This window comes from Galeopterus variegatus, unplaced genomic scaffold, assembly GCF_000696425.1.
Source record: "Galeopterus variegatus unplaced genomic scaffold, G_variegatus-3.0.2 Scaffold2766, whole genome shotgun sequence".
Lineage (NCBI taxonomy): Eukaryota > Metazoa > Chordata > Mammalia > Dermoptera > Cynocephalidae > Galeopterus > Galeopterus variegatus.
Window position 1 is genome coordinate 191,583 of NW_007728877.1, and position 25,987 is coordinate 217,569.

Here is a 25,987-nt window from a genome sequence, read left to right on the forward strand (position 1 = left end):
CAGGCACTTCCGTTTGCACACCCTGCTCATCTCCCCTGCTCGCTGCAGCCACGCAGTGCATGGAGGCCCATTTGCCCCTTAAATATCACACGTAGCTAATTTACATTATAGTCTATGAGCCCAAGAGGGAAAAACACTTAATTTTATTAATAGAGTGGATTTTAAATCTCTCTACAGGAGGCAACAGAACGCCCCAAAGGGCTAATCTATGTCACAGAGAGATAGCAAATCAGAAAAGCCCTGTTTTTTTTTTTTTCCCTTCAGAATTTGCGCCCAATGAAAGCTACTACTAGGCTGATTGGCTTTGAGCATCCTCTGTTTGAGCACTCGAATTGTTCTACACCTGATGTACAAATACCTAAGCCCCTGAGATTTACAATAGGAATGCTAATGTGTGGTGTAAGCCCCAATGAAACAAACAGAAGCTGGGATAATAATTTTGTAACCTCATGTTGACATAACCCACCAGCTTGCTGAAGAGCCCCTTCACGTAGAGGAAACAGAGAAACTATAATGATTTTCAGATACAGTTGACAAGAGACCATTTAGTAAACTTTTATTTTTTTTTAACTAACAGTATGCAGAGATGTTGTATTCTAGGCTGGTACTAATAATCTCATCAGAATGCAAAAGCAGCGACTGTGTTATAAAACCAATGATCTGTTATATTCTGCAAGAATTTACAAAAGCCTAATGTCATTTACTACACCATGAGAACCATACTTGAATAAAAAAAAATAAAACACAACAGAATTCAAAAACTGATTACAGCTGACGAAAAAATGAACTGTGTGCAAATGTAACGCTTTAAAGGTATAACATACCACAGTTAAAGACATGGAGCCCAGTGATGACTTCAGAAGGGAAGGAATTGGTGTTTGGTGGTGCATAAATGTGCCACGTCATTGAGGCTCAGATTGAAATCAGAGCATCTACTCAAGCCCGGGATTCTCCAGTCCAAAGTTGGTGCTGAGTATGTGTTACTGGCTCAGGCTGCAGAGAACTTGCAGGATCAAAAGAGTTTGCTCTGTATTTATTTATTTATTTTTGCCTTCTTGGTAGCATTTTTGACAAAAGCCTATCTATGGTAGTCCGTACAGAATTTAAATGATTTAAAAAGAGAAGAACTCTCTTCAGGGACATGTGGAATAAAGTCAACTGAAACGTCAGTGGCAGGGACCTGTCAGGATCTCTATGTAGCTGGGACTCAGACAGTCTTTCTTCCCGCCCAGCTGATATCCTATGATATAGAGGCAAGCTCCCCTGAGGCCATCAGGTATGATGCTCTCAGAGGTTTCACAAATTCAATTGTGGCAGTCTGTGGCATTTTAATTTTATAAGAAAATTAATGTGTTTACAAATTCTTTCCTTTGATGCCCAAATCAAATTCTTTTGTATTTTATTCAGTGATAAAAACCCCAGTTTTCTGAAGGATGATGTCTACATTTCTCTCTCTCTCTCTCTCTCTCTCTGTATCTATCTTCCTATCTATATGGAAAGAGAGAGAGAGAAACTTTGATGTTCCTGCAATTGCTATAATCTTCAGAAGAAATTTATTTATTCTCTCCTTTTTTAATTAAGCCCTTTGGAAGCATTTTTTTCCCCCCAGGATGGAAGTGGCCAGATGTGAGAAGCACAGGGTCCTTAATATCAAAAGGCATTTTTACAGTATTGATCACCAGCTTCCAGCAGACTCTTTATAGCAAATGTATTCCTGGATGTCCTGGAAGGTATACCTGGTCTTGCAAACTGTCAGGGAGTTATTTTGAAGTGTTGACTTAGGCGCCTGTAAGACATCTGGTATTAATGAAGATGGAGCTTTTAATGCTTTGGGATTTTATGAATGAGTTCTAGTACAGTCAGTGATGAATCATTAAAGCACATCTCTTTGGGAGGAGGCCGCCCATCTTTCTTGACTGCTGGGAAGTTGTGCGTATTGATAGTTGTCCAGAAAGAAACTGAGATCTGCTGTTAAGTCTGAATTCACTCAGATCAACTAGCCTGAAAACCAAATGAGAGTAATGGTACATTTCAGGAGAGCCTTGCCCACCACAGATATGCAGAGGTACTTCATAAAAGAGGTTGGTCTGTTTACTAAGGAGTCTGAATCACAGGGCAGTGGTTAAATGTGTGAATGGTCCTTTGCCTTTGCTCACGCTCTGTTCTTCCTCCTGAATGATGGAGGAAGTCACTGTCTGCCTGGGAATGTTCTGTTCAGCCTCAAGAGAGCCCCTTTGTGGCGCTCCTTAATCTTCATTGGTAGATTTAATTAATTCTCTTTTATGTGCCTACAGCACTATAGACATAATTATTTCATATCTCTTAACTGTCTTTGAAGTATGCCTATAAATGCATTTATTTATTGGTTTACCCTACTAGACTATCAGCTCCTCAATAAATATTATTTTCCATTCACAGCACATAGGTGAAGTCCTGACATATAGTAGGTATCTAATAAATGTTCAGCAAATGAATAATTACAAAAGAATCTAAGTAAAATCAAGCTTCTAGGAAAAGATGAGAAAATGATATCAACAATTTCATAAATCCGGGCTATCGATCACCTAACAAGCAGGTTTACAGGATTCCTGCCCTCCACAGGGAAGAAAAAATTAAAAATAATTATCTTTTTCTTCATTCCAAAATTGTATGGTGTTAGACCGAGGGACAGGTTCTTTCCTCAGTCTAAAAGGTAATCAACAAATTAGACATCGGAAGCAAAAGATTTCATTTACTCTCATTAAGAGAATATCCACATATAATTAAAATCATTGGTCCTTTTTGAGAACAGAGAAGGAATTTGAAAAGTGTTATCTAAATAGATTCAGGATTTTCTTTATTCAATAAATTTGTATTGAGCCCTGCTATATGCCCAGTTGTATGTTAGGTACTGAGGGTTCAGGAATGAACCAAGCTGGCCTAGTTTCTCCTTTCTCAGGTGTAGAATACAGTGAGTGAGGTGATCTTCAAACAAAAGATTTCCTAAGGCTCACACTGCTACAGTTGTGATAAATGCTATAATTGAAAAAATTCAGGGACTTTGATAGTATTCAAAAGGGGAATTGGACCTGGAGAAGTGACATTGGTCAGGAAGTGATGATTACGCAGAAACTAGAAAGATAGTGGGGGAGTATTATGAGAAGAAGGGAGATCTAGGCAGAGGAAAACCCAGCACACGTGCACATGAACCTGGTCCTTTTGAAGAAGTCCAGGATGGGACTAGGCAATGAGACTGCAGTACAGTGGGTGAGGGCAAGCGTGATACGAGCTGAGGATAGAAAGTTGGGCACATTGTTCCTTTCAAGGGCTCAAAGGCCATGCTAGGGTTGTGACCATGGGTAACGTGTATTCCCTGCAAATGCAGCTCCAAGACAAGTCCTTGGCTACTTCCCTCCAACCACATAGCCACTCTACTCCCCCATATCTATACCTTTGTATATTAAAAATCCAGAGCTGCTACTAATTTGACACTTTATCCTAAAAGCAACTGAAATTCATGGCAGGATTTTCAGAAGGGAAAAGGCATTCAAGTTTGAGTTTTGTGAAGATTTCTCTAGTGGTCTTTCTGAGAAGATGTGAGAGGAGGGAAAGGGTCAGAGGAGAGCGACAGTGAAGGGGCAGAGAATGGCTCACATTGGGGTAGGTGGTAGTGGAGGTGGGTAGAGGGAGAGTGATAAATTACAGGTATATTTTGAAAGAACAATCAATAAATACAGGATGCCAAGGCTAATTGTCATGAGCACATGAGTGGATTTGGGGTCAATTATTGAAAAAGAAACACTTGAAGAGGAATTGTTTGGGAAGGAAACATGGTAAGTTTGGTTTTTGCAACTGGTGTCTGTGTGCCTGTGAAATGTCCGAGTAGAGATATCAAGAGCTGGACATAAAGTAATAAGAAACAAAAATAGAAATTAACATGAAAATGCAAACTTAGGGGTCATGGACTTATAGAGGAAACATGGGAACTACTGGTAGAATTTAGAGTAGTACAGAGCTTTGTCTTTGGATTTTAATGTAGATCATGGGGAGAAAGAAGTGATATTAGATGTTCCCCAGGAAGTGGTAGAGGCAATTTTCCTTGTTTTTATACATTTCTATAAATGTATTGTTGATTCTTTGTCATAACATGTTTTGGCCTTTTACTATTGTTGGCTGCATTTTAATGATATTTACTATGTGTTTTGCATTGTTCTAGTATTAGCAAGCACAAGACTTTTCCCATTATTTTGGAGATCAAACAATACAAAAAAGATTAGAAAACTATAAAGGGCATTCTTAAATTGTTTGACACCGATAATCAGTGAAATATTAGAAAAGTCAGAGAAGTGTCAGAGCTACATATATATGGAAAACATGTATCTCTATATATGTGTGTATTTCACACATATGTATACATACATACACATAGGTATACACGCACACACACTCATATCACTGAAGTCAGTTATCATTTTATAGATATTGACAATAAGGTTCAGAGAGGTTAAGTGATGTCACATAGTGAGTGGCTGAAGGCAGACTTGAAATCTCCAAACTCAGAGTTCTTTCTACTCTGCTACTTCTAATTGAAATAGCCATCAATATTAGCAGGGCCTCCTGTGCCTTACTAAGCACCTTCATTTTTATTACAGCTCTATGAGGTTCACAGATCCACACTCAGTACATAAAATGAAATCTTCTGATTCCTACTAGTATCCCACACTCCTGAACATTTCGAGGTCACTCACAGCTAGTCTTGGACTTGTACTGACACTGTGCATGGAAGCCATGGAATTGATGAGAAAGGGAATGCCATTCATGAGGTGAATTCTGATGACAGAGAAAACACAGTCAGCAGGACCTGGGCCAACATTAGTATGGAATGCATCAGGACAATAGCCACATTCCAAGGGCTCAGCTTTCTGATGTTATGTACGTGAGTGGAGCGTCTCTCCTGGGGCTGAATTTTAAGAGCACAATGAATGAGCAGGTTAATTAAGTGTGTGATTTAAGGTACATGTGCTCATAGGAAGGGAGGACAGAAGAAAAGGAAAGAAGCATTTTTCAAGTTCTAGGAACTTTGAAAGTTAAGAAGGTAGGGCAGGTGAGAGAATAATAATGATGATGTCAATAGTGATGATGATAAGAGAGAAAGGAAGAGCAGGACCTAGTGAATTCACGCAACATACTTCTGTTTTAAATTAATTGTTCATTTTTGACCGAGACTCTTCCTTCTGGTAGTTAGGATGCATTGAAAGTATTACCCTGTGGTTTCTACAGTGTATATAGCTGGCCCCGTGTGATTGTGAGTTTTAGACTCACAAGGATGAGAACAGGGCCATGGCATCCTCCATACTCTATTCCCCAAAGGAAAACAGGTCTGGCTGTCTTCCACAGGAAAACATATTCCTCCCAGAATGAGCTCATTTTAGCTGTCAGCTATGGAGTATCTAAGCATCTCTGTTTGTGTACGACGTTGCCAGCAGGATGCCCACCCACCTCCACTGGGGATAACAATCCCCAATGGAGGAAAAAGCCTGCTTCCAAGTGAGAGAAGCAGCTGTTGTTTTACATAGAAATGTCAAAAGCACAAGCAAATTCCTCATCACCAATTGGTGGTGTCATGGCTGGTGAAATACTTTGTGATTTCTGTGTGGTTTGGGGAGAAGCAACTGGTTTTATGAGGTTTAAGTTATAGATATGCACTATCTCTGGAAAGTAAACTCTTGGTTTAAATTTATTTTATTGCTAATGATAGAATTTGAATCTGAGATGTGGAAGGTGGGATTAAATTAGCCACATATCTTTAAAATGTATTAAAAAACCCTTAGTTTTTATTTTATTGAAATATAATGATTATACATATCTGTGGGGTACTGTGTTGAATATCAATGGCTGTGTGCAATATATGATGATCAAAACAGGATATATTCAGCATTACACAATGTAATCATTTTTTGTGGCCCTTTACCAATTTTATATTATATTTTTATTTTTTTTCTTAGTAGCTAAGTTACATATGTTACATACATATGTTAAATGAATCTGAGTGTAAAAATATGCAATTTTGTCATGAATATTTACAGTACATAAAATATTGCCATTTCTCAAAATGTCTCTAAAAATCAAGCATTTAAAAATAGTTTTCCAGATGCATATAAATACAAGCTATACGCCATATGTCCTTATACTCACCTTTCATTTATTTACACATTTATCCCTTCACCCCTCTGTAGTTTATCCATTCATCCATCCTCTAACAGCTATTGATTAAAGACAACTGTTACTGATGTGCTGTGTTAGACATTACAGGACACTGAAAGTAAAGTAACATAACTCCTATGCTGTACCTTCTGGAAGCTTCAGATTATTTTGACTATTTACAGCATAAGGAGTAAGCCACCTTATCATTGCAATAGTCATCTTTAAAAAATAAAGAAAATAAAACAAATGTCTCCCTCCCAATTCAGGGAGACACAGACATCAAGTGTTGCCGTGGATGTAAGGCCAACCTTTAGATTTCATTTAAGACAAGCCCTGGTTATGCACAATGACAATAAAATGTACATGAGCTTGAGAGTAAATAAGGACTGTAAGTTAGCTGTGATTTAAATTGTTAGAAGATAGACGAGAGTTCAACATAAAGCAATGAAATCCAATATGACATGATACCATTACCCTCCACACTGTAAATATCTCTGGCATTTGCCTTGATCCGCCTGATTATGTGGCAGAGGTAACACAGTAACTTGGTAGTTAAGATGAGTCACTATAGTTAGTTATCAAAATCTGTTCTTGAAATGTACCTGCAGTTGGAATACTTTGAGTTGGGAGCTTCTGCAGTGATCATCTCCCGCAGCCACCCCATTTCGTAGTAAAGGAAAAAGGCCCAATAAGTCATACGACCTGCCAGAAGAGGACCCTCACCTAGGTCCTGTAACTCCAGGTCAGAGTCCTTTCGACTCTGCCTCTCACAAAGCTCTTTTATGAGAGATGTTTCACTGCCAATAGCTAATAATAAGACTCATCTTAGTCTAACATGGGGCTTTGAAGCTTAGTTTTTAAACTCATCTTTCTACATTTTTTTCAACTTTCTTTCTCTATCCTCCTCAAATCCTATCCAGTTTCCTTTCCCTGCTCATCGCTCCTTTCCCAAATAGGACACCTACTGCCTTCACCTCAATTTGCATTGCAAAATCTTCCTTATCTACCATACAACTGTCCCATCAGTGTGGATTTTTAACCCAAAATAATAATTCTGATAGGATTTGCAGGTTACCTTGGGATAAAGCAACAGGAAAGTTTGGCTAATGGGAGAGTGAATCTCAGGGTTGGTCCTGTTCTATCAATTACATCTATAAATGGCTAGTTATTTTAGTCTATAGCAGGCCTTGAATTCTAGGCATGTGTGCCACAAATACCAAAGGTAGATATACCACATTAGATTTGCCAGAATTCTGGGGAAATGCATTCATTCAATTTTGTATATCATCAAAAGCACTGATGGCTTAATCACATAAACCCACGCTCTAGATGGTTCATGTGCACAGATGCGGAAGCTCAGGCCCATTTATCGCTTCTCATTTTGCTCTTTTCTCACCCTGCCAAGTCCATCCTTTTCTGGTTCTGGTGCCCACAGTGTGCACGTCCTGCTCTCTGTCTATACCACCCATGGACCACATTGAATCAACAGGATTTATATTTTCCTAAGGGAATACTCATAAAGATGTCACCAGATCTTCCCATTATACAACTTCTGAGTGGTTTTCTTCCTTTAAAAAAGGGAGGGGCTTTTAATAGCTTCTTTAAGTTTATTTCCCTGTATTCTTAATTATATTAAATGCCCATATATTTCCTCCCTGAGTCTTCATTTAGAAAGAAGGTTTTGTAATAGTCACATTTAATTTATCAGGGTGCAATAATTTGTGTTTCCCAATCATCTTGCCGACTTTGGTTCATTATACTATTGTTTCACATGAGTAAGTTAGCAAAGTTTGGATTGATTGACTCTAATTAACTAAAACTGGTTCCAGGCTGTGCATCTATTGTCATGGTAGCTAGCCACAAAGCCCTAAACTGCTCAGCAATGGTGATATAAGGTAATATTGATTTGAAAACTGTAGGTAATATGTAACCCTGGGCTTATCACTGTTGGAGAGATGGATTAAAAAAAAAAAAGAGGTGGGGGAAGAGATATTAGGAGATTTCAGTTCACTTGGTAGTATAAGTTGGAGTTTTCAGTAGATTTACTTCTTTTTATAATTTTCCTGTCCAGAGATAATCACGGATGTGTTGATCTACAAATGAATTCAAAGTTTAGCAGTAGAAAGACTAAGAATTTTATGGTTTTTAAAACTGTGAAGAAATGAAATATGCTTGTTGATGAACAATCTAAGATCCACCAAAAAAGCTGTGGGGAGACCTCCATTCTGGTAGAGAAAATCTTTATATATATTGCTTCTAGAAAACCAGGAGTGTTTGAAATTTCATCTCTTCTCTACTGCTCTAGGCCTTCAACTGATTAGCTGAGGCCACTCACATTCTGGATGGGAATCTGCTTTACTCAAAGTGCACCAATCAAATGTAAGCCTCATCAAAAAACATTCTTGCAGACACATCCCGAAAACGTTTGAGCACATATCTGTGCACGTGGCCTGGCAAAGCTGACACATAAAATTCCGGTTTATTCATTCACTCGGTAAATATTTATTGAGCAAATATAATTTATCTATTATTGTGCTAGGTTCTAAAAGTTAAAGGAGAATTTATTAGCAAACATCACGATTTTAAAAACTGTGAGCTCCATATCACTGATGAGCTTGTCATCAGACTCTGGATGACTATCTGTGAGTGGTCTCATAGAAGGGAGAACTCTCTTCCTCCAAATCACACTCCTAATGTGCACAAGAACCACCTGTTAGGCTTGTTAAATTGCAGATTGTAATTCAGTAGGTCTGGGCTAAGGCCTGAGATTTTGCATTGGCAGCAAATTCCCAGGTTACTCAGATGCTGCTACTCTGTGGGCCACACTTTGATTAGCAACATGCTAAGATCACTGCCTTTCCAGCCCAAGGCCCACATAGAGGCACAGGTATCTTCGTAAGAGCTGAGGATCCAGAGGAGAGAAAGACGGGAGAGAGTGACACGACTTTGTTTTTGGAAAGAGGAAAAGAGGCATATGGCTATTGATTTTGAAGTGTCTTGAATGATCACCTTACAAATGTGGTCCATGCAACACACACCTGTCTTTCTTGTTGATTGTCTTAACAACAAGGCGTCCTCACTGCATTTTGTTCTGAAGTGCAGGCAGCAATCATGGTAGTTTGAAGCAGTGGCCAGCAGGGGCAATGGGTTGAAATTAGAGATAGGAAAGGCCCTGCTCAGACTCCTTCCTTTCACTCCCTCTAATGGGTGGGCATGCATCTAGCCCAAAGAATTTCTGCCCTGCCTTTCTTTCTAGAATTCACATCAGCAGTCCAAAAGACCTCTGCCCTATTTACAATTTCTCTGCCTCCTAAGCACCAGTATCAACTGATTCATTTCTCTTTATTTATTTATTTTATTATGAATATTCATGAGATACCACGCTAATTGTCACCCCTCATGCCCTTGATGTGAGGGCCAGATTCATACTGGCAGCATACCCATTACCAGAAATTACTTTTGTACCCCATGCCCCCACCCAATTTTCCCCCAACCTCCCCCGCTTTGTAGCCCTAGGAGTGTTCCCTCCCTGTGTAAGACGAACGCACTACTGTGGTCTTTCTTTCCTTTACAAAATAGAAAGCAGGTATAATATCTCTTGCTAGTAAAATATTTGTCTTAACTTGTTCAATACACAACAAGCATTTTTTAAGTCCTTAACAGGTAACTATCACCAAGGAGAATGCAAAAGATTAGGGCATAGTCCCTGCCTGTGGGAAGTTTATGGTTTTTCTGGGAACCAAGTCTAATATGTAGCAAATTAATAGAATACATCAAGTTATTAGCAGGGGTCTTGAACAAAAAATTCTATTGGAGTTCATAGATGGTGGATATAAATATGAGATAAAATGGCTTACCTGTCTGTGTTGCTATATTTGAATATTGTTGCAAAATTTGACTAGTAACATTTAAATTGTGTCAGAATTAGCTCATTCTTATTCAAAGTATTCCAGTTTCTTTCAATGATTTTGTGTTTTCCTAGTGTCTTTTTCAATTATTTAATTTAGTAGTCAAATTTATCAAAACCATATAGAGATTATTGAAAGCTTTTGTCTGTAAAATGGAATACATCTCTACACTTGTAATAGTTCACTTTCCAAGGAAGTGTCCTAGTTTTCCCTAAGTTTATAACTATTATTACCAGGTAAATCTCTAATATAAATTTTATCAATATTCTTCTCTAGCTTTTTCCTATAGAAGAAAAATAGATGATGTTTGGAAAATGTATTGGATGAAGTCTGCCTTTCTAGTAATTAATGGAAATCTGAAATTATTCTGGGTCCCTCAAGATGGCAAATTAATCTCAACAGCCTTAATTTGTCCAGTACCCACTCAGGACAGGATGAACCTGGTGGCAGAAAGCAGCGTCAGGGAGATGACTCTGAGCTGAAGGGCAAGAATGTTTACTGAGTGGTCTAGGTCCTTATAGTGGGTCCGAGTAATAGGGCAGACACCAAGGTCATTGCTGAAGGCTGAATCTGGAAAAAGCACCAAATGTCAAATACGAAGGATGAACAAACAAAATCAGTTTTGAATAATGAGCAGTGTATGAAGGCTGCCAAAGGAAGAGATTAGGTCTGCGGGAAGGTCAAGGATAGTATCTCAGAACTAAGACTTTGAATGTTGACTGTATGTTGTATATCTTTCTTCTTCTTCTTCTTTTTTTTTTTTTTAACCTGATTTGCAGTTTATATTAAAGGGATGGGCAAGACATCTTAATGCGTTTAATCTGACTTAATGTGTTTAATCTGAGTCCCAAGGTGGGACTCAGAGCCAAACGCCAAGCAGCAGCTCCATGCTCTAATCTTTCTTCCTGACAGATAGATAGCAAGAAGATATCTTCTAATTTTGTTTCTTTATCTGGAAGGCAAAAGACCACATCTGAGATGACACCAAATAGATGTGTTGATTCCCACTAAAGTCACAGAATGCTGGAAAGGCAGTGATCTTAGCATGTTGCTAATCAAAGTGTGGCCCACAGAGTAGCAGCATCTGAGTAACCTGGGAATTTGCTGCCAATGCAAAATCTCAGGCCTTAGCCCAGACCTACTGAATTACAATCTGCAATTTAACAAGCCTAACAGGTGGTTCTTGTGCACATTAGGAGTGTGATTTGGAGGAAGAGAGTTCTCCCTTCTATGAGACCACTCACAGATAGTCATCCAGAGTCTGATGACAAGCTCATCAGTGATATGGAGCTCACAGTTTTTAAAATCGTGATGTTTGCTAATAAATTCTCCTTTAACTTTTAGAACCTAGCACAATAATAGATAAATTATATTTGCTCAATAAATATTTACCGAGTGAATGAATAAACCGGAATTGGAAGTGTTTGTCTATAAATTATTTGGACTAGCTAGAGAATGAGTCTATTTCCCGTAGCCAGTCCTAAAATTAAATATAAAAGACTTTTTGTTCTGTATAGGCCTCTGTTTTCTAGATTAAGTTTGTCCAGTTCCTTCAACTACTCCTATGTCAAGATGTATAATTTTCTTACCATCCTTGGTATTTTCTTCTGGCCATATGTTGGGTTTTAAGTGTCTCTCATAGAATCTGGGACCTAGAATTAAACCTGTCCCCTGATGTGGTCTCAGTGGCACACAGTACACACAAGGAACACAAGATGATGTCATTTCTCTGCTTCTGCTTTGAGCTTTTTAAATTTAGTAAATTGACTGTCACATCACTAAAAACAGGAAGCTTGAACTTGGGCTCCCTTTTTTTGTCTGAGGTTATTTTGCTTACCACAAATGAAAGCCACAGAAGCTAAATATATGTCTACTTGAATGATGACTTGATAGCAATAAAATGAGCCCACAGGGGCTAATGACTCTGTAATCAGCTTTTTCAACCACTTTTTATATTGGGCATAATTTTCTCTCTCTCTGAGAAATTCTACATCATTTATCACTAGACTAACATGAGCAAAAGGGGAAAGGCATGAGCTGAGAGAGTAGAGGCCACCGCCTGTCTGCTATTAAATCAAAATAGCAAATTTGCCTGGAGGAGACTATTCGATTTCGGATACTAGTATAGTAGACACTCATGTTCTTTTTTAGTTCAGAATTCCTATTTTGGCATTGGTTTAAGAAATTAGGTTTCAAGAAAAATTTGTTCTGCTCGTAGTTTAAAAATAACCAGTCAACAGTACACAATAAAAGGATTGTCTGTGCCACCTCCTGGTTGCCATCAAGGGCAGGGTATCGAATCTCTCCTGTTGACCTGCTTAAAAATTGGTCTTTGGTAAATTTGAGGTCAGACTCTTTTGGGGGGAGCCACACCATTAACATTTTGATATATTTGTGCTTCAGAAAACACCATCTGAGAAACACTTTTTCCCTGTCTATTATTACCAAAGTATTTAGACTCTCTATCTGCAGCTTGAAGCTCAGCCTGCTTCCTTAGCAACTATTCCTCTTCCAGAGTTCATTGCTCTTGGGCACAGCCACAGCCAATTTGTAGTGAATATCCTCTTCTTATTCCTCCAGGTCCGCTCCCACCCTTCTATTCCCTGCTGTCTGCCTTGGGAGTTTATCTGCCAGTTTACATCAGTGGGTTTTCCTGCCTCTTCCTCCCCTTATCGTTTAGGTCTAGGGGTGGCAGTGGCTCTACTTCTACCAGCCCAGGACTTCTCATGGCTCCTTTACAGCCTGCTCATGTTTTTGTAATCAGTACTCTACATGTAAACCTCCTAGAATGATCCTAACTTGATAGTTAGGCACCATCCATTTCTTTGTTCCTTTATCTTTGATGGTTACAGCACTCATTCATTCTCTCTCTCTCTTTTTTAAAATTATTTATTTTTTAAGAAAAACAATTTGTCTTCAGTTTTATTATTTTTATCTTAAAATATTCAATTGACAAAAATTGTATACAGTGAAAGTGTACAACATGATAATTTGATATCCATATACATTGTGTAATGATTATTACAATCAGATTGACTAACACATCCATTACCACCCGTGTGACACACTAGATCTTCAGAACTTGTTCATCTTATAACTGAAAGTTTGTACCCTTTGACCAACATCTACCCACTTCTCCCACCCCTCAGCCCCTGGTAACTACCATTCTACTCTCTGTTTCTTTGAGACCGATTTTTTAAAATTCTGCAAGTGAGGTCATACAGTATTTGTCTTTCTGTGTCTAATTTATGTCACTTAGCATAATATCCTCCAGGCTCATACATGTTGCAAATGGCAGGATTTCCATCTTTCTTATGACTGAATAATATTCCACTGTATATACATAGTTATCTATATCTAAATTTTTCTCATTTTCTTTATACACTTAAGTTGATTCCATATCTTGGCTATTGTGAATAAAGCTGCAGTGAACATAGGAGTGCAGATACTGCTTCGAGATCCTGATTTCATTGCATTTGGATGTATACATTCTTCCCTCACTATCCACTAGGGATGGGTTCCAGAACCCCTACCCAAGATACCAAGATTCATGGACACTCAAGTCCCTTATATTAAGTGTCATAATATTTACATATAACCTATGTACATCCCTTTGTATACTTTAAATCATCTCTAGATTACTTATAATACTTAATATAATATAAATTCTATCTAAATAGTTGTTATACTTATCGGTATTTTTATTTGCATTAGTTTTTATTGTATTTGTTATTTTTAATTTTTTTAATGAATATTTTCGATCCATGGTTGGTTGAATCTGTGGATGCAGAGCCAGCAGATATGGAGGGCCAACTGTACCTAGAAGTGGTATTTCTGGATCATATGGTAGTTCTGCTTTTAATTTTTTTGAGGAACCTCCATAGGTTTTCCATGCTGGCTGTGCCAATAGACATTCCCACCAACAGGGTACAAAGGTATCCTTTTCTTCACACCTTCACCAACACTTGTTATTTCTTGTCATTTTGATAATAACCATCCTAACAGGTGTGAGGTGATATCTCCTTGTGGTTTTGAATTGCATTTCTTTGATGATTAGTGATGTTGAATACCTTTTCATAAACCTATTGGCCATTTATATGTCTTCTTTGGAAAAATATTTACTCAGGTCCTTTGAACATTTTTTAAATTGGGTTACTTGTTTTTTTCTTTGTTGAATTATGTGAGTAGTTATTTACTTAATTACTTACTCATTAATATGGCCAACACTTATATATTATCTACTATTTATCAATCATTCTGCTAAGTTTCTTTAGAGCTTATATTCTACCAAAAAGTCAGTATACTTTAGGTGTTTTTTTTTGTGGCTGGCCAGTATAGGGATCTGAACCCATGACCTTGGTCTTACAAGGCTGCATTCAACTGAGCTAACCAGCCAGCCTCATACTTTAGATAAAGACAATCCATGAATTCCTTATCTTAGTTGCTCCATGTTGTATTGGAATAAAGGCTTGTAATTGGGTGACAGGTACTCCACTACTCTTGGGACACTGAATAAGAGACTCTTTTCATATTAAGTCCGTCTTTTGTTGGTTCACTTAGGCCAAAGTACAAATAACAAATCTTATTGTTTTTTTTTTTTTTTCCTTTTTGTCTTTTTTTACTGACTGGTAACGGGATCGCAACCCTCGGTGTTGTGCCCGTACCAGGGACCGGCAACGGGATTGCAACCCTCGGTGTTGCGCCCGCACCGCGCTCAGCCAGTGAGCAGAACCGGTCTCCACATGGGATCCGAACCCTCGGCGGGAGCGCCACCGCGCTCCCAAGCAGCGCACTCTCCAGTGCGCCACCGGGCCAGCCCACAAATCTTATTGTTTTTATCAAAAGACTCATCTAAATAGGAAATGTCTCTTAGAATGTGGTATCAACAAGAGTTGTATTGGTGTTAATAACTGTAGTTGTCCAATCATCCTTAGCCACAATTTTTTTATGATTCCTAGATGTGGTCTTTGGCCATTAATTTGGCTTATTAGGCCACGTGTAAAGGCAATCTTGAAGCATCTCCCAACAAGAGGAGATGCATCTCACAGATTTGTTTGTTTTGTTGTAGTCAACATCAAACAACTTTCTCTCCTTAGATCTTCCCTTGTGTCTGGTTTAAGAAGGGGAATCCTTGCATATTTGGGTAAGGGCAGAGCAAAGTTTACACTACAGGGTAGAAGAACAGAGTCCTTCCATTTGGGGCTTCCTTGGACTTTGGTTGTAACACAACAGCATGCCTTTATGGCAGTGATGGTGGAAAAGTGTTTAGTTTGTATTATAGTTTGGCTACATTTATAAAAGTTAAGTGGCAAGACAAAGAAATCTGAAAGTGCACTGTTCAATGCAGTGATAAGAAAATATCACTAGGGTTGTGTTCTCAGAGTACCATTTTAATGAGATAAAAAATGTCACTTTTCAAGATGAGGCATATAAGGCTAGTCAAGGTTCTGGAGAGCATGTCACATGAGAAATATGTGAAACAAAAGGAGGGTGTAAAATAAAAGTTTTTAAATATGGAGAATTAAATTTATTTTGTATGGCTCCAAAATCAGAATACAGAATACTTTCTCTCTCTCTCTATTCCCCCCGCCGCCTTTCTCTGTGTATTTTTTTCTGAAGTGGTGGGATTACTGATTACTTCCCAATTCATTTTATGAGGCCAGAATTAGCCTGATACCACATTCTGACAGACACTGCAAGAAAACTATGCACCAATATTCTTCACAAGCATAGACACAAAAATTCTAAATAACATTTTAGCAAACCAAATCCAATTATATACATCATAAATATTTATATATGTATATACATGTGTGTGTGTGTGTATATATATATATATATATATAGAGAGAGAGAGAGAGAGAGAGAGAGAGAAGCGACAGAGAGAGAGAGAGAGAGAGGATAACACATTATTACCAAACATGATTGATCTAAGAAATGCAGTCCGTTTAATATTTGAAGATGTCCCCCTGCAAAAAAACCTTATGATCATCTCACTAGATGCAGAAAAATCATTAGATAAAATCCAACATTTATTCCTGATTAAGGGGAAGAAATCTTTAAGGAAACCAGGATTAAGAAAGAAGCTTACACTACCTGACAAAAGCATCTATGTAAAACCTGTAGCTAACGTCATACTTGATGGTAAAAGACTGAATGTTTTCCTTCCAAACTAGGAACAAGATAAGGATGTCCACTTTCACCACTACATCAATGGCGATTCAGTGTTTCCCTGGAGATTCAAGCCAGTGCAACAAATCAAAGAAAAGAAAAAAAAGTCATCCAGATTGGAAAGGAAAAAGTAAAACTTTTAATTTGCATTTCTACATTATTATTTATGTAGAATATCATACGCAATCCATAAAATATCTAAACATTAAGTGAGCTTTTCAACACTTTAGGATATTAGATTAATATACAAAAGTATTTGTGTATGCTAACAATACACTTTTGCAAACTAAAACTTTTAAGTATCCCATGTACTATAGCATGAAAAATATGGAATACTTACGGATAAATCTGACAAAATATCTGAAAAACTCATGCACTAAAAACTATAAAACATTGCTGGGATAAATTAGGAAAGATCTAAATAAATGGAAAACTGTATTGTTTTCATGGGTCAAAAAACTTAATATTGTTTAGATATAAATCTTCCCCAAATCAATCTATTTCAATGCTATCCCATTCAAAATTTTAACAGGTTTTTTTTTTTTTTTTTTTTTTTTTTTTTTTTTTTTTTTTTTTTTTTTTTTTTTTTTTTTTTTTCCTGGTAGAAATTGAAAAGCTGATTTTAACATTTATATGGGAATGTAAAGACTCAGAATAGCTAGAATAACTTTTTCAAAATTAATGGGCTAATACTTTCTGATTTGAAGACTTATAAAAGTACAGCAATTAAGACAGTATGATGTTAGCATCAAAATAGAAAATACAACAATAAAACAGATTAAAGAGCCTGTGGACAACTAATTTTTGACAAAAGTGTGAAGACAGTTTAGTGGAGAAAATGTATTCTTGTCAACAAGTGGTGCTGAAAAAAGATAGGTATTCATATATAAAAAATTACCTTTGGTCCATACCTATCACCACATATAAAAAATAACTCAAAATAGATGATAGAAGTAAATGCAAAACCTAAAATAGTAGAACTTCTAGAAAAAAAGAAAGAAAATTTTTGTTATTTTAGGTTACACAAAGATTTCAAAGATATGACAAAAGTAGAAGAATCTATAAAAGAACAAATTGATAATTTGTACTTCATTAAAATAAAAAAAACTTGTATCTTTCAAAAGATAGTGTTTAAGTAAATGAAACAACTATCCACAGACCGGGACGAAATATTTTCAAAGACTTTCTCTGTGAAGGAATTGTATCTAGGATAATAAAGAGTGTAAAAATGCAATGATTAGAAAACAAACACCTCAATGAAAAGATGGGCAAAGGATCGAAACAGACAATTCACCAAGGAAGATATGTGGGTGGTATATAAGCATATGAAAAGATGTTCAACAGCGTCAGATATTCTGGAGCTGCGTGTTAAAAGTACCACAAGGCACAATTACACGCCTAGTAGAATGGCTGGAATGTCAAAGGCTGAGGGTCCTGATCATCCTCAGTGTAGACAAAGATGCGGAGGAACTGGAACTCTCAGACACAGCTGGTGGGCACGTAAAACAGCACAACCGCACTGGAAAACAATCCAGTGGCTTGATAAAAGTTAAACACATCCCTACCATATGATACAGACTTTCCACTTTTAGCTATTTATCCAAGAGAAATAAAAACATACTAAGACTTGTACATGAATATTCAGAGCCGTAATATTTGTAATAGCCTCAAACTGGAAACAACCCAAATGTTCATGAAGGGATGAATAAATAAATGCATTTCGTATACCCATACAATGGAATTCTATAGCAAAGAAAAACAATGAACGACTATTACACCCCAAAACACGATGAATTTCAAATGATTGTATTGACTGAAAAGCTAGATAAAAATGAGTAAATACTATATGATTCCATTTATATACAATTCTAGGAAATGCAAACTGATCTATAGTGACAGAAAACAGATAAGTGATTTCTTGGGGATAGAGGATGTAGATGGTTGGTCAGGTTTACAAAGGGGCCAAGGAGACGTTTGGGTGATGGATATGTTCACTGTGCTGATGGCAGTGATGGTTTCTCATAGGTGTATACATATGTTAAAACATCCAGTTGTATACTTTAAAAATGTGCTTTTTATTTTATGTTAATTATATGTTATGAAAGCTGCTGGGGGGGAGAGAGAGAATGTGGGAGTTAATATGATTTAGTAAGAGGCTAATAATTTGGGGTGGTTTTCATATTCCTTTCCTCTCTCCCCCTCCCTTCTTTTCTTCCTTCCATTGAATTAAAAATTATATTAAATTAATTTAGATTAAATTAATTAGATTAAGTTATTTTAGATTAAAAATTATATTTTATCTTAATTATCAAAATAATTCTACCTGTCCCTTGGGACGGAAGATGATACCTTAGCACTGGGAATAGCAGGAGAAAAGGAAACAGAATAAATAGATCACCTGTCCTGCATTAGCAATGAGCAAATACTCAGGAGTAGGGAAAGCAGAGAACAGACAGAGAAGTGATGTCAGGGCAACACGGCAACCTTGCTGATGGACTTTTGCACCTGGGAATGTCTAATGATCAATTTTAATAGTTTGTGTTGGTGTTGCTGTGACACAAAACTTCTCTCTGGGGAGGCTATGTGGGTCAGTCTCAGGGCAGAGACAAAGGGGAAGCTGGCCAGTGCAGGGGACAGAAGAATTTGTCATGGTCTGGTATTTTCAATAAGGAATTGTAGCTAGAGTCCTCCTGCGGCAATTTTGGGAAGACATTGAATTTTCTGCTCGAAATAAAATTGGCACTTAGATGATATTTGGATGGCACTTTTTTCCTCTATTTTTTGATCACTGTGTATCAGTAAGTACACTCAGGATTAGGAATCCAGAGACGAATTAAATATGGCATTGTTCTCTGACAGCACTCAGGTTTAATTTTCGAAAATCACCATATGGTGTGATAAGTAGGATGACAGTGGTAATGTTGAGGGTAGTGGATGTGATTGCTCCGGAACTTCTGCATAGGGGTGGCCTTAGTGGTAGCCATGTGGCTGCAATGGGTGTAGCCTTGAAGCTGTATGTATATGAACATATTGCACTTTCTGTAAGATATACATAAAATAATAATAATATAAAATGATAAAATTGAAGATAACAGGATAAAATTGAAGATAACAGGATAAAATGCCCATTGTGCACATCAGATACTGTTAGACGGTGAGTGCGAATAGAAATTATTGAGAGTGCTGAAGCTCTGCTCCTCCCCCCATGCCTTGGTACCTGTGTGTCTGAGGTGGGAGAGATCATCTCTAGCATGGTTCCCTGAATTCCCCATTCAGGAGGTGACACTGGAGGATGAGTAGGAGCACATGGGGCAGAGAGCGTGGGGCGGAGTTTCCTGCACTGATTCTACAGCAAATGCAAAATTCTGCCTGTGCTAGAGTTCCTGTTTGTGGAATGGCAGGTTCCTGGTTGGAAGCTAGGATTCACGGACTTGCTGACAAGAACCAGGTGACCGCTTGTCTTTTCTCCCTAGCACTTGGGGAACAGGGGGAAGTATATGGACTTTGGACAATGATTCAAATTTCCCTTTTGTCCCATCTATATAAATTAGCTAGCAATTCAAATTTTACACCACTCCCCATCAAATTTCACCTTTGTCTCATCTATGTGAATTAGTTAGTAATTCAATCTAAGTCTTAGTTTTTTCATCTCTAATATGAGGAAAAATAACATTTTCTTGGAAGAAATTGTAGGATTAGAAGCTATGTATATATATATATATATATATAAATATATATACCTACACACACACATATATATGTAGTACCTGATATCTAGTAGACATGTAAAACTTTATTTTTATTGTTGTTTTCTCCGGGTCTCAAATTATTACTTGAGATCAGAGTTTAAAATTTAGGGCAGGGCCAGGGTAGTTCTGAGAAAGAACGGTTATTCAAATTTTTATAAAAGGAAAAAACATTGATTAAATTTTTACTGAGTGTGCAGCTCTGCCCCAGGTACTTGGCAGCATGCACCGAAGATTTCAGACACACCTGAGTCCTTGAGTTGGAAAAGACCAAACTAACTCACTTCAAGCAACTAGACAACAATATCAAATAATGAATTACGGGCATGTGTGGAATAGGCAAGGATGTTACAGGACCCTGATGCTAGTAGATCCTGTTGTTTTTCTTTAGTATATGTGCAGAATGATGTAAGCAGCTAAATGCAACGTGCAAAGTACTAAGTGGTCCCCTAGTGGCCAGAAAGAGTTAGCACTACATATACCTGGAGCGGAACAAGTGAGAACGTTACTTCTCTTACCTTATTTACCTCCCAGAGGATCTTCATTTGAGCTGGTTAGAGTTTCCTCATCCAGAAACTTTTTGCGAACTACTTATCAAAGGGCTAATACCCAGAATATATAAGGAACTCAGGCAACTCAACAGCAAAAAACAAAATAATCCAGTTTTAAAAAAATGGGCAAAGGACCCGAACAGACATTTCTCAATAGAAGACACACAAATGGCCAACAAGCACATGAAAAAATGCTCAAAATCACTAATCATCAGGGCAATTAATATTAAAACCACAATGAGATATCATCTCACCCCAGTTAGAACGGCTATTATCAACAAGACAAAATAACAAATGCTGGTGAGAATGTGGAGAAAAGGGAACCCCCCTGCATTGTTGGTGGGAATACAAATTGGTACAGCCATTGTGGAAAATAGTATGGAGATTTCTCAGAGAACTAAAAAAAGATCTACCTTATGACCCAGCCATCCCACTACCTGGTATATGCCCAAAGGAAATGGAATAAATATATCAAAAAGACACCTGCACTCCCATGTTCATCACAACACTGTTCATAATAGCCAAAAGATGGAATCATCCTAAATGCCTGTCAATAAATGAATGGGTAAAAGCCACTGTGGTCTATATACAATATGGAGTACTACTCAGCTATAAAAAGAAATAATATCCTATCATTTGCAGCAACACGGATGGATCTGGAATCCATCAGGTAATTGAAGTAATTCAGGCACAGAAAGACAAATACCACATGATCTCACTCATATGTGGAATTCTAAAAAAAAAAAGTGGTTCTCATAGAAGAAGAAAGTAAAATAATGGTTAACAGAGGCTGGAGGGGGAGGGGAGGGCAGAGAAGTGGTGGACTAATGGGTACAAAACTATGCTGTCTGCCCTAAGTGATTCATTGTGCAGTACATGCACGTATTGAAACAATACACTGTACCTCACAAATATGTACGAGTAAACGTAAAATAAAGAAGAGTTTCCCATTTTAAATTAGTTTATTCTTCAAATATATGCAACTTAAACTATTTCCCCAAATCTTATTAATCACACTAACCCAGTCTACTCCACAATGTACTCCTGAACTTACATTTCTCATTGTGCATTTATTTGTCATGCTTCCTATATTAGGATACGAACCTTTTGAAGGGAGTAACTGGGTCAATGCTATCCAGGGGGAACCATGAATTCCAGTTTTTCCAGATCAGGACTGTCCTGATTTATGCTTATTTTCAAAGCATAATTACTATCATCACCCCATTTTATGATCACAATTGTTTCTGTCTTGAAAGTGAATTTTATGTTCACCTTCTTGCTCTTTTTTCCCTGATGGACACTCCAGAAATACTGATATAATTTGACTGGACATGAGGTCAATCTGCATGTGACCTCTGTCACTTCAGCAATCACAAGCGTCTATTTGGCTGATCTGGCTTGCTAGGAAGCCATTCTCTTTTCTCTTAAATACTCCCCATGTGTCCTTTCTGAAGTTGCAATCTTCATTAGAGAAAAGGACCACTGATGATTGTTAGTGATGTGTTTGCTACTGACCTCCCTTGTTTGGGGCCTCTCACAGGCTCTCACAGGTTCTAAAAGTCACCTCTAAGCTGGATCTAATTCCATGCCATGTTGATTGGGCTAGATATGTAGATCTTGAGTGAAATAATACATCCAGCAAAAGCCCCGTCTATACCTACACTACTATGCAGCCTACGATGGTACAGTTAACATGTTAATAAGTGAAAAAGGATGATCTAGACACAAAAATTTGGCCAGGACAAAAGGAAATGGTGAACACTTTCAAGGTAAGCACAGACATATCCACAATGGACTAAATGTCATCTTTTATCATAGAACAATATGGACACCTGTAAAACTTAGCCAAGTGAGACATTCACACTCAAATTTATGCTTGATGTGTCAGAACTAAATTGGTGCATTTATAGACTAGTTGTGTGAATGCAATACAGTAGCATTGTTTTGGAATCCAGCAATGGACTTGTGAATGCCTTGTTAAAATGAAGTACAGTTTTTGGCTGAGAACAGATTTCTTAAGAAGTATGCTTACCTCCTTATATGAATTGTTTCAAATGATTTAATAAATTCAGCAACTAAAATAATATTTTAATGGGTGGTTCAACTCAAAATGCAAAATAAAATTATTGCAAGTAAGGAGGCACATACAATTGCAGTCATATTCAGAAACTGCTTCAGGATTTTGATGAGGAGTCAGAAACGAGATATTTATTACTCTAAATGCCTTAAACAATACATTTCCTTTTCTATTTGTTCTCTTTTTCTTCTCTTTATCTCTGACCTGTTTCCCCCTTTCATGCTTTTACTCACATCTTAACCATACATATTTACATGTTAATGAGATTATGAATTTATGACTCTAGGATATCAACGCACATGCATATACTATAAATAATATTTCACTCTTTACACCTTAATCTTATATGTATGAAAAATAAACCTTAAAAATAAGAATTTGCCAAATAGGTATTGTAACATATAATAAAATACATTAAAAGTTATAATTGTAATAAGATTTGAGGAATTTCATTACCTGCTGGGTGCTGAATACCAATGGGATAATTCTGAATTTGTTGCATAATGAGTACAAATAAACAATCATATTTAGTAAACTAATAAAGAAACACTTCTCCAAAGGCCTGAATGGGAACTACGATTGATTATTATCATCACAGATAGGTGACAGTCAAAGATCATCAGTGTGACCACAAGCAGTTAATTCTGCTAAAGAATTTCAAGGAGAAATTCAGACGTTATTATTTTATTGTTGGTAATCAAATTTTGATGTAAAATGTGTATTCATTTTTTCATGCAATGAATGTTTAAGCTCTTCCTTTTTTGCCAGGGATAGGGTATGCCTAATACTGGTATACAGAACTGAACATGGAACTTAATTATAGTTGAATATTCAATGAAATAAAATGCTGTACATTCTTCTAGATATTCACGTCCAGGATTACTAACTTAGAATGACCAAGCTATTGCAATAATTGTATCTTTATGTTGCCTACTAGAAAGTTCAGGGCCTAATTTGCAGTCATTACCTGCAAATGTATGATACTTCATGAATGCATTTTGTACTCACTTCACCCCAGGGTATATTTGATTCCTCACCATATTTCCTTTGGACTAATTTTAACCTTTGTTTTCTTACTATAGTACACTAATTTTCGTTAAGTCATATGTAGAGGCAATTATATCGAAGAATTTCCCCCAAAATATGTCTGTTTCATAAATGCTGTCTCATAGCACCTGCCTTAGTCACCTCAAGTTTAATTCCCTCAGAATGGACATAAAGCACCAAGGATTATCTAATAGTGTAACATAAAATTAATAATTTCTACAGAGTGGGTAACCCCCACCACCCCATTTTACAAGTTGTCTTTCTGCCAAATGCTAGAATGCTTTACATAATCCACACTAAGAGTATAAAGCAGAGTAAGAAAAGAGACCCTTCTCTAAATTTTTGACTGACACAAATTTGTGTAGAAGCAAATTATTAACAGAGAGCATTTCAGCTGTGGAAATTCAGTTAAAGGAGAGCCTGCCTGTTGTAGGCAAGTGCAGAGAAAAAGAGCCTTCAGCAATTAGCTTAAAAACCCACATTTAAGGAAGAAGCCATTCTGGTTCTGTGTTGGATCAATACATAATAAGAGTGAGACTAAGAATATGGAAGTCCAAGAAGAAGAGGCTCCAGGCAGACCAAGGCTGGGATATTCTTTAACTCTTGCTGTGGTGTGAGAGAATTGGAGCTAAAAATCCACCCTCACCATCCGTCTTTTGTTTCATGATGCTGGTCAGTCATTCTTAACTAACACTTTCTATTGTAATTACTAAATCATGATTTTTAGCAAATATTTGCTGTCGAGATTTTCCTGTTCAGAACAGGGAGGCAACTTCCTTCGAGAATTTTGTTTTCTACCAGCTATATTTAAAGTTTGCTTTTCAGCCTCTTCCGTAATTTTGTTTTGGATAACTCTGAGAATAAAAACTAATTTCTCTCTGATGCATCCCACACTGGCTTTTTTACTTTTCTCTTTCACCTTTCCTTTCTTGTATCTCTAGCTCCTTCATGAGGGTGGTCCTGATTTATACCTCACCGGTACCTCCTTGCAGTCAGAAGTTTGCAGACTGGTCTCTTAGGTCAGGTATTGACACTCTTGGAAACCTGGTGTCTGTGGTTGAGGTTTTTGTTATGTAGTTTGTGATATGTTGTACAGAGCAATCTATTACATATATAGCTCCATAGAGATAGTACAGAGACTCTTCCCATACAATTCTACAGGAGAAGCAGCAGAGTCAGAAAGTCTACTACCAGTCTCAAATCCTCACAGGGATCAAAAAGCTGGGAAAGGGCTAACATTGCCTTAAATTTTAATATCTAATTTATATATTTAAGAAAAACTTTATTAAATATTTTAGGAGGGAAAAACTTCAGACCCATTTTTAAAAATTTAATGCTTTATGGGGAAAGGACTCCATTTAATACACCCTAAAGAAACAATCCACATTGTTTTAATGTAATCTATGCCTATTTACCAGCATTCAGAAAATGCCCAGCCAGAAAGTCAGCTGACAGATGGGCCACAGCATCACTCTCACACCTGCAGGATCCTGCTCAGTTTCGTTCTGTCAAGAGGGATGTTACTGAAGACATTTCAGTGAGTTGAAAGACAAATGTGGAGTCAGGCTACTGATCTCCTATCTAATTTCCTTGGTACCTGACTGGGAATCCTAAAATAACCAATATATTGATGCCTCCAATTTTTTTTCATGATAGAAAACATTGAAATGTCACTTTATGGTAATTCTGGGTTCTATGTCTGTTTAATGATAAAGTAATCTAGTATGTATTTTCCTTGGAACTACTCTAGATATACAGATTTTCATTTTAGTGCAGAGTTACAAAAATTTTAAATGTTCGTAAGGAGAAATCATCCAAGAACTAAAGAGAATTTGATAAAGTACGATGGATTGTCTATCAAGAGCCATCTTGTGAGAGATCTATATACCACTATAATGAGAGATCTATAGATCACTCTAATGATGGTTTTGAAAGTCATTAATGGAGATTTCTGTCTAGATGTTTTTCAGAAGACAAAGAGGTTTAGATTTTTGACTTTGAATGTAGTTTTAAAATAAAACATAGGGAAAGAAGGAGATAGCTTCTACAAAGTAGATACTTGTAGGGGAAAGTAAACAACCCTTCAGCATGTCCTAAGAGATAGGAGATCACTGGTTCCTAGTAAGGATGTTCAATCACCATTGGTCAGTGTTAATTTCATTGTGTTGACTTACTTTCAAGTCATTTAGGTTAACATATCTATTGAAGGCCCTTTTGTGGCTAATCTCCACTTCTGATGTGAGCCCATGCTTTCCTTTCTGTGTCTTTTTTCATGTCTTTCCATCTGAATGGTATGCTGTCACC